A 14,508-nucleotide genomic window follows, 5' to 3' on the forward strand; every position below is an offset into this window, starting at 1 on the left:
AACTATCGATTGATCGGATCGAACATTCGATTGATCGGTACGGCAAATTCGATTGATCGATACTGCACATTCGATAGATCGGTACCGCACATTCGATTGATCGGCACCGAACATTCGATTGATCGGTAACGCACAGTTTATTGATCGATGCGGAACATTCGATTGATCGGTACCGCACATTCGAATGACAGGTACCGAGATTCTATTGATCGGTACCGCACAATCGATTGATCGGTGTCGAACATTCGATTGATCGGTACCGAACCATCGATTGATCGGTACCAAACATTCGATTGATCGGTTCAAACATTAGATTGATCAATACAGCACTTTCAATTGATCGGTACCGCACATTCGATTGAACGGTACCAAACATTTGATTGATTGGTACCGCACATTCGATTGATCAGTAGAGAACATTCGATTGATCGGTATCGCATATTCGATTGATCGGTACCGCACATTCGATTGATAGGTATCGCTCATTCGATTAATCGGTACTGCACATTATATTGATCGGTACCGAATATTCGATTGATCGGTACCTTACATTCGATTGTACCTTACATTCGATTGTTCGGTACCGAACATTCGATTGATCGGTACCGCACATTCGATTCATCGGTACGGTACCGAACATTCGATTGTTCGGTACCGCACAATCGATTGATCGGTGCCGAACATTCGATTGATCGGTACCGAACATTCGATTGATCGGTACCAAACATTCGATTGATCGGTTCAAGCATTAGATTGATCGGTGCGGAACATTCGATTGATCGGTACCGAACATTCGATTGATCGGTAATGCACATTCGATTGTTCGGTATTGAACATTCGATTGAGCGGTACCGCACATTCGATTGATCGGTACCGAATATTCTATTGATCGGTACCGCACATTCGATTGATCGGTACCGCACATTCGATTTATCGGTTTCGCACATTCCATTGATCGTTACCGAACATTCGATTCATCGGTAACGCACATTCGATTGGTCTGTACCGCACATTCGATTAATAGGTACCGCACATTCGATTTATCGGTACCGAACTATCAATTGATCAGTAACGAACATTCGATTGATCGGTACCGAATTTTCTATTGATCAGAACCGCACATTCGATTGAACGGTACCGCACATTCGATTGATCGGTATCGCACATTCGATTGATCGGTACCGAACATTCGTTTGATCGGGACCGCACATTCGATTCATCGTGATCGCACATTCGTTGATCGGCACCGAACTATCGATTGATCGGATCCGAACATTCGAGTGATCGGTACCGCACATTCGATTGATTGATACTGCACATTCGAGTGATCGGTACCGCACAATCGATTGATCGGTGCCGAACAATCGATTGATCGGTACCGAACTATCGATTGATCGGTACCGCACATTCGATTGATAGGTATCGCACATTCGATTCATCATTATTGTACATTCTATTAATCGGTACCGAACATTCGATTGATCGGTACCGCACATTCAATTGATCGGTACTGAACATTCGATTGATCGGTATTGCACATTCGATTGTTCGGTATTGAACATTCGATTGAGCGGTACCGCACATTCGATTGATCGGTACCGCACATTCGATTAATAGGTACCGCACATTCGATTGATCGGTACCGCACATTCGATTGATCGGTACCGCACATTCGATTAATAGGTACCGCACATTCGATTGATCGGTACCGAACTATCGATTGATCGGTACCGAACATTCGATGAATAGTTACCGCACATTCGATTGATCGGTACCGAACTATCGTTTGATCGGCACCGAACATTCGATTCATCGTTACCGCAAATTCGATTGATCGGTACCGAACATTAGATTGATCGGTACCGAATATTCGATTGATCGGTACCGAATATTCTATTGATCGGTACCGCACATTCGATTGATCGGTACCGCACATTCGATTTATCGGTTTCGCACATTCCATTGATCGTTACCGAACATTCGATTCATCGGTACCGCACATTCGATTGAACGGTACCAAACATTATTTTTGATTGGTACCGCACATTCGATTGATCAGTGGAGAACATTCGATTGATCGGTATCGCATATTCGATTGATCGGTCCGCACATTCGATTGATAGGTATCGCACATTCGATTGATAGGTATCGCACATTCGATTCATCATTATTGTACATTCTATTAATCGGTACCGAACATTCGATTGATCGGTACCGCACATTCAATTGATCGGTACTGAACATTCGATTGATCGGTATTGCACATTCGATTGTTCGGTATTGAACATTCGATTGAGCGGTACCGCACATTCGATTGATCGGTACCGCACATTCGATTAATAGGTACCGCACATTCGATTGATCGGTACCGCACATTCGATTGATCGGTACCGCACATTCGATTAATAGGTACCGCACATTCGATTGATCGGTACCGAACTATCGATTGATCGGTACCGAACATTCGATGAATAGGTACCGCACATTCGATTGATCGATACCGAACATTCGATTGATCGGCACCGAACATTCGATTCATCGTTACCGCAAATTCGATTGATCGGCACCGAACATTAGATTGATCGGTACCGAATATTCGATTGATCGGTACCGAATATTCTATTGATCGGTACCGCACATTCGATTCATCGGTACCGCACATTCGATTCATCGGTACCGCACATTCGATTGAACGGTACCAAACATTATTTTTGATTGGTACCGCACATTCGATTGATCAGTGGAGAACATTCGATTGATCGGTATCGCATATTCGATTGATCGGTCCGCACATTCGATTGATAGGTATCGCACATTCGATTAATCGGTACTGCACATTATATTGATCGGTACCGAATATTCGATTGATCGGTACCGAACATTCGATTGTACCTTACATTCGATTGTTCGGTACCGAACATTCGATTGATCGGTACCGCACATTCCATTGATCGTTACCGAACATTCGATTCATCGGTAACGCACATTCGATTGGTCTGTACCGCACATTCGATTAATAGGTACCGAACATTCGATTTATCGGTACCGAACTATCAATTGATCAGTAACGAACATTCGATTGATCGGTACCGAATTTTCTATTGATCAGAACCGCACATTCGATTGAACGGTACCGCACATTCGATTGATCGGTATCGCACATTCGATTGATCGGTACCGAACATTCGTTTGATCGGGACCGCACATTCGATTCATCGTGATCGCACATTCGTTGATCGGCACCGAACTATCGATTGATCGGATCCGAACATTCGAGTGATCGGTACCGCACATTCGATTGATCGATACTGCACATTCGAGTGATCGGTACCGCACAATCGATTGATCGGTGCCGAACAATCGATTGATCGGTACCGAACTATCGATTGATCGGTACCGCACATTCGATTGATAGGTATCGCACATTCGATTCATCATTATTGTACATTCTATTAATCGGTACCGATCATTCGATTGATCGGTACCGCACATTCAATTGATCGGTACTGAACATTCGATTGATCGGTATTGCACATTCGATTGTTCGGTATTGAACATTCGATTAAGCGGTACCGCACATTCGATTGATCGGTACCGCACATTCGATTAATACGTACCGCACATTCGATTGATCGGTATCGAACTATCGATTGATCGGTACCGAACATTTGATGAATAGGCACCGCACATTCGATTGATCGATACCGAACATTCGATTGATCGGCACCGAACATTCGATTCATCGTTACCGCAAATTCGATTGATCGGTACCGAACATTAGATTGATCGGCACCGAATATTCGATTGAACGTTACCGAACATTCGATTGATCGGTACCGAACATTCGAATGATCGGTATCGTACATTCGATGAATAGGTACCGCACATTCGATTGATCGGTACTGAACTATCGATTGATCGGATCGAACATTCGATTGATCGGTACGGCAAATTCGATTGATCGATACTGCACATTCGATAGATCGGTACCGCACATTCGATTGATCGGCACCGAACATTCGATTGATCGGTAACGCACAATTTATTGATCGGTACCAAACATTCGATTGATCGGTACCGCACATTCGAATGATAGGTACCGAGATTCTATTGATCGGTACCGCACAATCGATTGAACGGTACCAAACATTTGATTGATTGGTACCGCACATTCGATTGATCAGTAGAGAACATTCGATTGATCGGTATCGCATATTCGATTGATCGGTACCGCACATTCGATTGATAGGTATCGCACATTCGATTAATCGGTACTGCACATTATATTGATCGGTACCGAATATTCGATTGATCGGTACCGAACATTCGATTGTACCTTACATTCGATTGTTCGGTACCGAACATTCGATTGATCGGTACCGCACATTCGATTCATCGGTACGGTACCGAACATTCGATTATTCGGTATCGAACATTGGTTGATCGGTACCGCACATTCGATTAATCGGTACCGCACATTCGATTGATTGGTATCGTACAATCGATGAATAGGTTCCGCACATTCGATTGATCGATACTGCACATTCGATTGTTCGGTACCGCACAATCGATTGATCGGTGCCGAACATTCGATTGATCGGTACCGAACTATCGATTGATCGATACCGCACATTCGATTGATCGGTACCGAAAATTCGATTGATCGATACTGCACATTCGATTGATCGGTACCGTACATTCGATTGATCGGCACCGAACATTCGATTGTTCGGTACCGCACAATCGATTGATCGGTGCCGAACATTCGATTGATCGGTACCGAACCATCGATTGATCGGTACCAAACATTCGATTGATCGGTTCAAGCATTAGATTGATCGGTGCGGAACATTCGATTGATCGGTACCAAAAATTCGATTGATCGGTATCGTACATTCGATTGATCGGTACCGAACTATCAATTGATCGGTATCCCATATTCGATTGATCGGTACCGCACATTCGATTGATAGTTATCGCACATTCTATTAATCGTTACTGCACATTCTATTGATCGGTATCGCACATTCGATTGTTCGGTCCCGAACATTCGATTGTGCGGTACGTATTCATAGAATGTACGATACCGATCAATCGAATGTTCGGTACTTATCAATCGAATGTTCGGTACCGATCAATTGAATGTTCGGTACCGATCAATCTAATGTTCGGTCCCGAACATTCGATTGATCGGCAAAGAACATTCGATTGATCGATACTGCATATTCGATTGATCGGTACCGCACATTCGATTGATCGGCACCGAACATTCGATTAATCGGTACCGCACAATCGATTGATCGGTGCCGAACATTCGATTGATCGGTACCGAACTATCGATTGATCGGTACCGCACATTCGATTGATCGGTACCGAACATTCGATTGATCGGTATCGTACATTCGATGAATACGTACCGTACATTCGATTTATCGGTACCGAACTATCACTTGATCGGTAGAGAACATTCGATTGATCGGTACCGCACATTCGATTGATCGATACCGCACATTCGATTGATCGGCACCGAACATTCGATTGATCGGTAACGCACAGTTGATTGATCCGTGCGGAACATTCGATTGATCGGTACCGAACATTCGATTGATCGATATCGCATATTCGATTGATCGGTATCGCACATTCGATTGATCGGTACCGAACTATCGATTGATCGGTACCGCACATTCGATTGATCGGTACCGCACATTCGATTGATCGGTACCGAACATTCGATTGATCAATACCGCACATTCGATTGATCGGTAACGAATATTCGAATGATCGGTACCGCACATTCGATTGATCGGTAACGAACATTCGATTGATCGGTACCGCACATTCGATTGATCGCTACCGAACATTCGATTGATCAAAACCGCACATTCGATTGATCGGTACCGCACATTCGATTGATCGGTATCGAACATTCGATTGATCGGTACAGCACATTCGATTGATCGGTACCGCACATTCGATTGATCGGTACGGTATCGAACATTCGATTGTTCGGTATCGCACATTAGTTGATCGGTACCGCACATTCGATTGATCGGTACCGCACATTCGATTGATCGGTACCGCACATTCAATTGATCGGTACCGAACATTCGATTGATCAATACCGCACATTCGATTGATCGGTAACGAATATTCGATTCATCGGTACCGAACATTCGATTGATCGGTACCGCACATTCGATTGATCGGTACCGCACATTCGATTGATCGGTACCGAATATTCCATTGATCGGTATCGAACATTCGACTGCTCCGTACCGCACATTCGATTGATCGGTAACGCACATATGATTGATCGGTACCGAACATTCGATTGATCGGTACCGCACATTCGATTGATCGGTACCGCACATTCGATTAATCGGTATGGCACATTCGATTGATCGGTACCGCACATTCGATTGATCGGTACCGCACAATCGATTGATCGGTACCGAACATTCGATTGATCGGTACCGAACATTCGATTGATCAATACCGCACATTCGATTGATCAATACCGCACATTCGTTTGATCGGTACCGCAAATTCGATTGATCGCTACCGAACATTCGATTGGTCAATACATCACATTCGATTGATCGGTACAGCACATTCGATTGATCGGTACCGCACATTCGATTGATCGGTACGGTATCGAACATTCGATTGTTCGGTACCGCACATTCGATTGATCGGTACCGCACATTCGATTGATCGGTATCGAACATTCGATTGTTCGGTACCGCACATTCGATTGATCGGTATCGAACATTCGATTGATCGGTACCGCACATTCGATTGATCGGTACCGCACATTCGATTGATCGGTATCGAACATTCGATTGATCGGTACCGCACATTCGATTGATCGGTACCGCACATTCGATTGATCGGTACCGCACATTCGATTCATCGGTACCGCACATTCGATTGTTCGGTATCGAACATTCGATTGATCTTAACCTCACATTCGATTCATCGGTACGGTACCGAACATTCGATTGATCGGTACCGCACATTCGATTGATCGGTACCGCACATTCGATTGATCGGTACCGCACATTCGATTGATCTGTACCGCACATTCGATTGATCGTTACCGAACATTCGATTGATCGGTACCGAAAATTCGATTGCACAATACCGCACATTCGATTGATCGGTATCGAACATTCGACTGCTCCGTACCGCACATTCGATTGATCGGTACCGCACATATGATTGATCGGTACCGCACATTCGATTGATCGGTACGGTATCGAACATTCGATTGTTCGGTATCGCACATTAGTTGATCGGTACCGCACATTCGATTGATCGGTACCGCACATTCGATTGATCGGTACCGCACATTCAATTGATCGGTACCGAACATTCGATTGATCAATACCGCACATTCGATTGATCGGTAACGAATATTCGATTCATCGGTACCGAACATTCGATTGATCGGTACCGCACATTCGATTGATCGGTACCGCACATTCGATTGATCGGTACCGCATATTCCATTGATCGGTATCGAACATTCGACTGCTCCGTACCGCACATTCGATTGATCGGTAACGCACATATGATTGATCGGTACCGAACATTCGATTGATCGGTACCGCACATTCGATTGATCGGTACCGCACATTCGATTAATCGGTATGGCACATTCGATTGATCGGTACCGCACATTCGATTGATCGGTACCGCACAATCGATTGATCGGTACCGAACATTCGATTGATCGGTACCGAACATTCGATTGATCAATACCGCACATTCGTTTGATCGGTACCGCAAATTCGATTGATCGCTACCGAACATTCGATTGGTCAATACATCACATTCGATTGATCGGTACAGCACATTCGATTGATCGGTACCGCACATTCGATTGATCGGTACGGTATCGAACATTCGATTGTTCGGTACCGCACATTCGATTGATCGGTACCGCACATTCGATTGATCGGTATCGAACATTCGATTGTTCGGTACCGCACATTCGATTGATCGGTATCGAACATTCGATTGATCGGTACCGCACATTCGATTGATCGGTACCGCACATTCGATTGATCGGTATCGAACATTCGATTGATCGGTACCGCACATTCGATTGATCGGTACCGCACATTCGATTGATCGGTACCGCACATTCGATTCATCGGTACCGCACATTCGATTGATCGGTATCGAACATTCGATTGATCGGAACCTCACATTCGATTCATCGGTACGGTACAGAACATTCGATTGATCGGTACCGCACATTCGATTGATCGGTACCGCACATTCGATTGATCGGTACCGCACATTCGATTGATCTGTACCGCACATTCGATTGATCGGTACCGAACATTCGATTGATCGGTACCGAAAATTCGATTGCACAATACCGCACATTCGATTGATCGGTATCGAACATTCGACTGCTCCGTACCGCACATTCGATTGATCGGTACCGCACATATGATTGATCGGTACCGCACATTCGATTGATCGGTACCTCACATTCGATTGATCGGTACCGCACATTCGATTGATCGGTATCGAACATTCGTTTGATCGGTACCGCACATTTGGTTGATCGGTACCGCACATTCGATTGATCGGTACCGCACATTCGATTTATCGGTACCGCACATTCGATTGATCGGAACCGCACATTCGATTCATCGGTTCGGTACCGAACATTCGATTATCGGTACCGCACATTCGATTGATCGGTACCGCACATTCGATTGATCGGTACCGCACATTCGATTGATCGGTAACGCACATTCGATTGATCGGTACCGAACATTCGATTGATCGGTACCGAACATTCGATTGATCAATACCGCACATTCGATTGATCGGTAACGAATATTCGAATGATCGGTACCGCACATTCGATTGATCGGTAACGAACATTCGATTGATCGGTACCGCACATTCGATTGATCAATACCGCATATTCGATTGATCGGTACTGCACATTCGATTGATCGGTATCGAACATTCGATTGATCGGTACAGCACATTCGATTGATCGGTACCGCACATTCGATTGATCGGTACGGTATCGAACATACGATTGTTCGGTATCGCACATTAGTTGATCGGTACCGCACATTCGATTGATCGGTACCGCACATTCGATTGATCGGTACCGCACATTCGATTGATCGGTACCGCACATTCGATTCATCGGTACCGCACATTCGATTGATCGGTACCGAACATTCGATTGTTCGTTACCGCACATTCGATTGATCGGTATCGAACATTCGATTGATCGGTACCGCACATTCGATTGATCGGTACCGCACATTCGATTGATCGGAACCTCACATTCGATTTATCGGTACGGTACCGAACATTCGATTGATCGGTACCGAACATTCGATTGATCGGTACCGAACATTCGATTGATCGGTACCGCACAATCGATTGATCGGTACCGAACATTCGATTGATGGGTACCGAATATTCTATTGATCGGTACCGCACATTTGATTGATCGATCGGTACCGCACATTCGATTGATCGGTACCGAACATTCGATTGATCGGTACCGAACATTCGATTGATCAATACCGCACATTCGATTGATCGGTACCGCACATTCGATTGATCGGTACCGCACATTCGATTGATCGGTACCGCACATTCGATTGATCGGAACCGCACACTCGATTCATCGGTACGGTATCGAACATTCGATTGTTCGGTATCGCACATTAGTTGATCGGTACCGCACATTCGATTGATCGGTACCTCACATTCGATTGATCGGTACCGCACAATCGATTGATCGGTACCGCACATTCGATTCATCGGTACCGCACATTCGATTGATCGGTACCGAACATTCGATTGTTCGTTACCGCACATTCGATTGATCGGTATCGAACATTCGATTGATCGGTACCGCACATTCGATTGATCGGTACCGCACATTCGATTGATCGGAACCGCACATTCGATTTATCGGTACGGTACCGAACATTCGATTGATCCGTACCGAACATTCGATTGATCGGTACCGAACATTCGATTGATCGGTACCGCACAATCGATTGATCGGTACCGAACATTCGATTGATGGGTACCGAATATTCTATTGATCGGTACCGCACATTTGATTGATCGATCGGTACCGCACATTCGATTGATCGGTACCGAACATTCGATTGATCGGTACCGACCATTCGATTGATCAATACCGCACATTCGATTGATCGGTAACGAATATTCGAATGATCGGTACCGCACATTCGATTGATCGGTACCGCACATTCGATTGATCGGTACCGCACATTCGATTGATCGGTACCGCACATTCGATTGATCGGTACCGCACATTCGATTGATCGGTACCGAACATTCGATTGATCGGTACCGAACATTCGATTGATCAATACCGCACATTCGATTGATCGGTAACGAATATTCGAATGATCGGTACCGCACATTCGATTGATCGGTAACGAACATTCGATTGATCGGTACCGCACATTCGATTGATCAATACCGAATATTCGATTGATCGGTACCGCACATTCGATTCATCGGTATCGAACATTCGATTGATCGGTACAGCACATTCGATTGATCGGTACCGCACATTCGATTGATCGGTACGGTATCGAACATTCGATTGTTCGGTATCGCACAGTAGTTGATCGGTACCGAACATTCGATTGATCGGTACCGCACATTCGATTCATCGGTACCGCACATTCGATTCATCGGTACGGTACCGAACATTCGATTATCGGTACCGCACATTCGATTGATCGGTACCGCACATTCGATTGATCGGTACCGCACATTCGATTGATCGGTACCGCACATTCGATTGATCGGTACCGTACATTCGATTGATCGGTACCGAACATTCGATTGATCAATACCTCACATTCGATTGATCGGTAACGAATATTCGAATGATCGGTACCGCACATTCGATTGATCGGTAACGAACATTCGATTGATCGGTACCGCACATTCGATTGATCAATACCGCATATTCGATTGATCGGTACCGCACATTCGATTGATCGGAACCGCACATTCTATTTATCGGTACGGTACCGAACATTCGATTGATCGGTACCGAACATTCGATTGATCGGTACCGAACATTCGATTGATCGGTACCGCACAATCGATTGATCGGTACCGAACATTCGATTGATGGGTACCGAATATTCTATTGATCGGTACCGCACATTTGATTGATCGATCGGTACCGCACATTCGATTGATCGGTACCGAACATTCGATTGATCGGTACCGAACATTCGATTGATCAATACCGCACATTCGATTGATCGGTAACGAATATTCGAATGATCGGTACCGCACATTCGATTGATCGGTACCGCACATTCGATTGATCGGTACCGCACATTCGATTGATCGGTACCGCACATTCGATTGATCGGTACCGCACATTCGATTGATCGGTACCGAACATTCGATTGATCGGTACCGAACATTCGATTGATCAATACCGCACATTCGATTGATCGGTAACGAATATTCGAATGATCGGTACCGCACATTCGATTGATCGGTAACGAACATTCGATATATCGGTACCGCACATTCGATTGATCAATACCGAATATTCGATTGATCGATACCGCACATTCGATTCATCGGTATCGAACATTCGATTGATCGGTACAGCACATTCGATTGATCGGTACCGCACATTCGATTGATCGGTACGGTATCGAACATTCGATTGTTCGGTATCGCACATTAGTTGATCGGTACCGCACATTCGATTGATCGGTACCGCACATTCGATTCATCGGTACCGCACATTCGATTCATCGGTACCGCACATTCGATTGATCTGTACCGCACATTCGATTGATCGGTACCGAACATTCGATTGATCGGTACCGAACATTCGATTGATCAATACCGCACATTCGATTGATCAGTAACGAATATTCGAATGATCGGTACCGCACATTCGATTGATCGGTAACGAACATTCGATTGATCGGTACCGCACATTCGATTGATCAATACCGCATATTCGATTGATCGGTACTGCACATTCGATTGATCGGTATCGAACATTCGATTGATCGGTACAGCACATTCGATTGATCGGTACCGCACATTCGATTGATCGGTACGGTATCGAACATTCGATTGTTCGGTATCGCACATTCGATTGATCGGTACCGCACATTCGATTCATCGGTACCGCACATTCGATTGATCGGTACCGAACATTCGATTGTTCGTTACCGCACATTCGATTGATCGGTATCGAACATTCGATTGATCGGTACCGCACATTCGATTGATCGGTACCGCACATTCGATTGATCGGAACCTCACATTCGATTTATCGGTACGGTACCGAACATTCGATTGATCGGTACCGAACATTCGATTGATCGGTACCGAACATTCGATTGATCGGTACCGCACAATCGATTGATCGGTACCGAACATTCGATTGATGGGTACCGAATATTCTAATGATCGGTACCGCACATTTGATTGATCGATCGGTACCGCACATTCGATTGATCGGTACCGAACATTCGATTGATCGGTACCGAACATTCGATTGATCAATACCGCACATTCGATTGATCGGTACCGCACATTCGATTGATCGGTACCGCACATTCAATTGATCGGTACCGCACATTCGATTGATCGGAACCGCACATTCGATTCATCGGTACGGTATCGAACATTCGATTGTTCGGTATCGCACATTAGTTGATCGGTACCGCACATTCGATTGATCGGTACCGCACATTCGATTGATCGGTACCGCACATTCGATTGATCGGTACCGCACATTCGATTCATCGGTACCGCACATTCGATTGATCGGTACCGAACATTCGATTGTTCGTTACCGCACATTCGATTGATCGGTATCGAACATTCGATTGATCTGTACCGTACATTCGATTGATCGGTACCGCACATTCGATTGATCGGAACCGCACATTCGATTTATCGGTACGGTACCGAACATTCGATTGATCGGTACCGAACATTCGATTGATCGGTACCGAACATTCGATTGATCGGTACCGCACAATCGATTGATCGGTACCGAACATTCGATTGATGGGTACCGAATATTCTATTGATCGGTACCGCACATTTGATTGATCGATCGGTACCGCACATTCGATTGATCGGTACCGAACATTCGATTGATCGGTACCGAACATTCGATTGATCAATACCGCACATTCGATTGATCGGTAACGAATATTCGAATGATCGGTACCGCACATTCGATTGATCGGTACCGCACATTCGATTGATCGGTACCGCACATTCGATTGATCGGTACCGCACATTCGATTGATCGGTACCGAACATTCGAATGATCGGTACCGAACATTCGATTGATCAATACCGCACATTCGATTGATCGGTAACGAATATTCGAATGATCGGTACCGCACATTCGATTGATCGGTAACGAACATTCGATTGATCGGTACCGCACATTCGATTGATCAATACCGCACATTCGATTGATCGGTACCGCACATTCGATTCATCGGTATCGAACATTCGATTGATCGGTACAGCACATTCGATTGATCGGTACCGCACATTCGATTGATCGGTACGGTATCGAACATTCGATTGTTCGGTATCGCACATTAGTTGATCGGTACCGCACATTCGATTGATCGGTACCGCACATTCGATTCATCGGTACCGCACATTCGATTCATCGGTACGGTACCGAACATTCGATTATCGGTACCGCACATTCGATTGATCGGTACCGCACATTCGATTGATCGGTACCGAACATTCGATTGATCAATACCTCACATTCGATTGATCGGTAACGAATATTCGAATGATCGGTACCGCACATTCGATTGATCGGTAACGAACATTCGATTGATCGGTACCGCACATTCGATTGATCAATACCGCATATTCGATTGATCGGTACCGCACATTCGATTGATCGGAACCGCACATTCTATTTATCGGTACGGTACCGAACATTCGATTGATCGGTACCGAACATTCGATTGATCGGTACCGAACATTCGATTGATCGGTACCGCACAATCGATTGATCGGTACCGAACATTCGATTTATGGGTACCGAATATTCTATTGATCGGTACCGCACATTTGATTGATCGATCGGTACCGCACATTCGATTGATCGGTACCGAACATTCGATTGATCGGTACCGAACATTCGATTGATCAATACCGCACATTCGATTGATCGGTAACGAATATTCGAATGATCGGTACCGCACATTCGATTGATCGGTACCGCACATTCGATTGATCGGTACCGCACATTCGATTGATCGGTACCGAACATTCGATTGATCGGTATCGAACATTCGATTGATCGGTACCGCACATTCGATTGATCGGTACCGCACATTCGATTGATCGGTACCGCACATTCGATTGATCGGAACCGCACATTCGATTCATCGGTACCGCACATTCGATTGATCAATACCGAATATTCGATTG

The sequence above is a fragment of the Apostichopus japonicus genome, chromosome 11 (assembly GCF_037975245.1).
Source record: "Apostichopus japonicus isolate 1M-3 chromosome 11, ASM3797524v1, whole genome shotgun sequence".
Taxonomy (NCBI): domain Eukaryota; kingdom Metazoa; phylum Echinodermata; class Holothuroidea; order Aspidochirotida; family Stichopodidae; genus Apostichopus; species Apostichopus japonicus.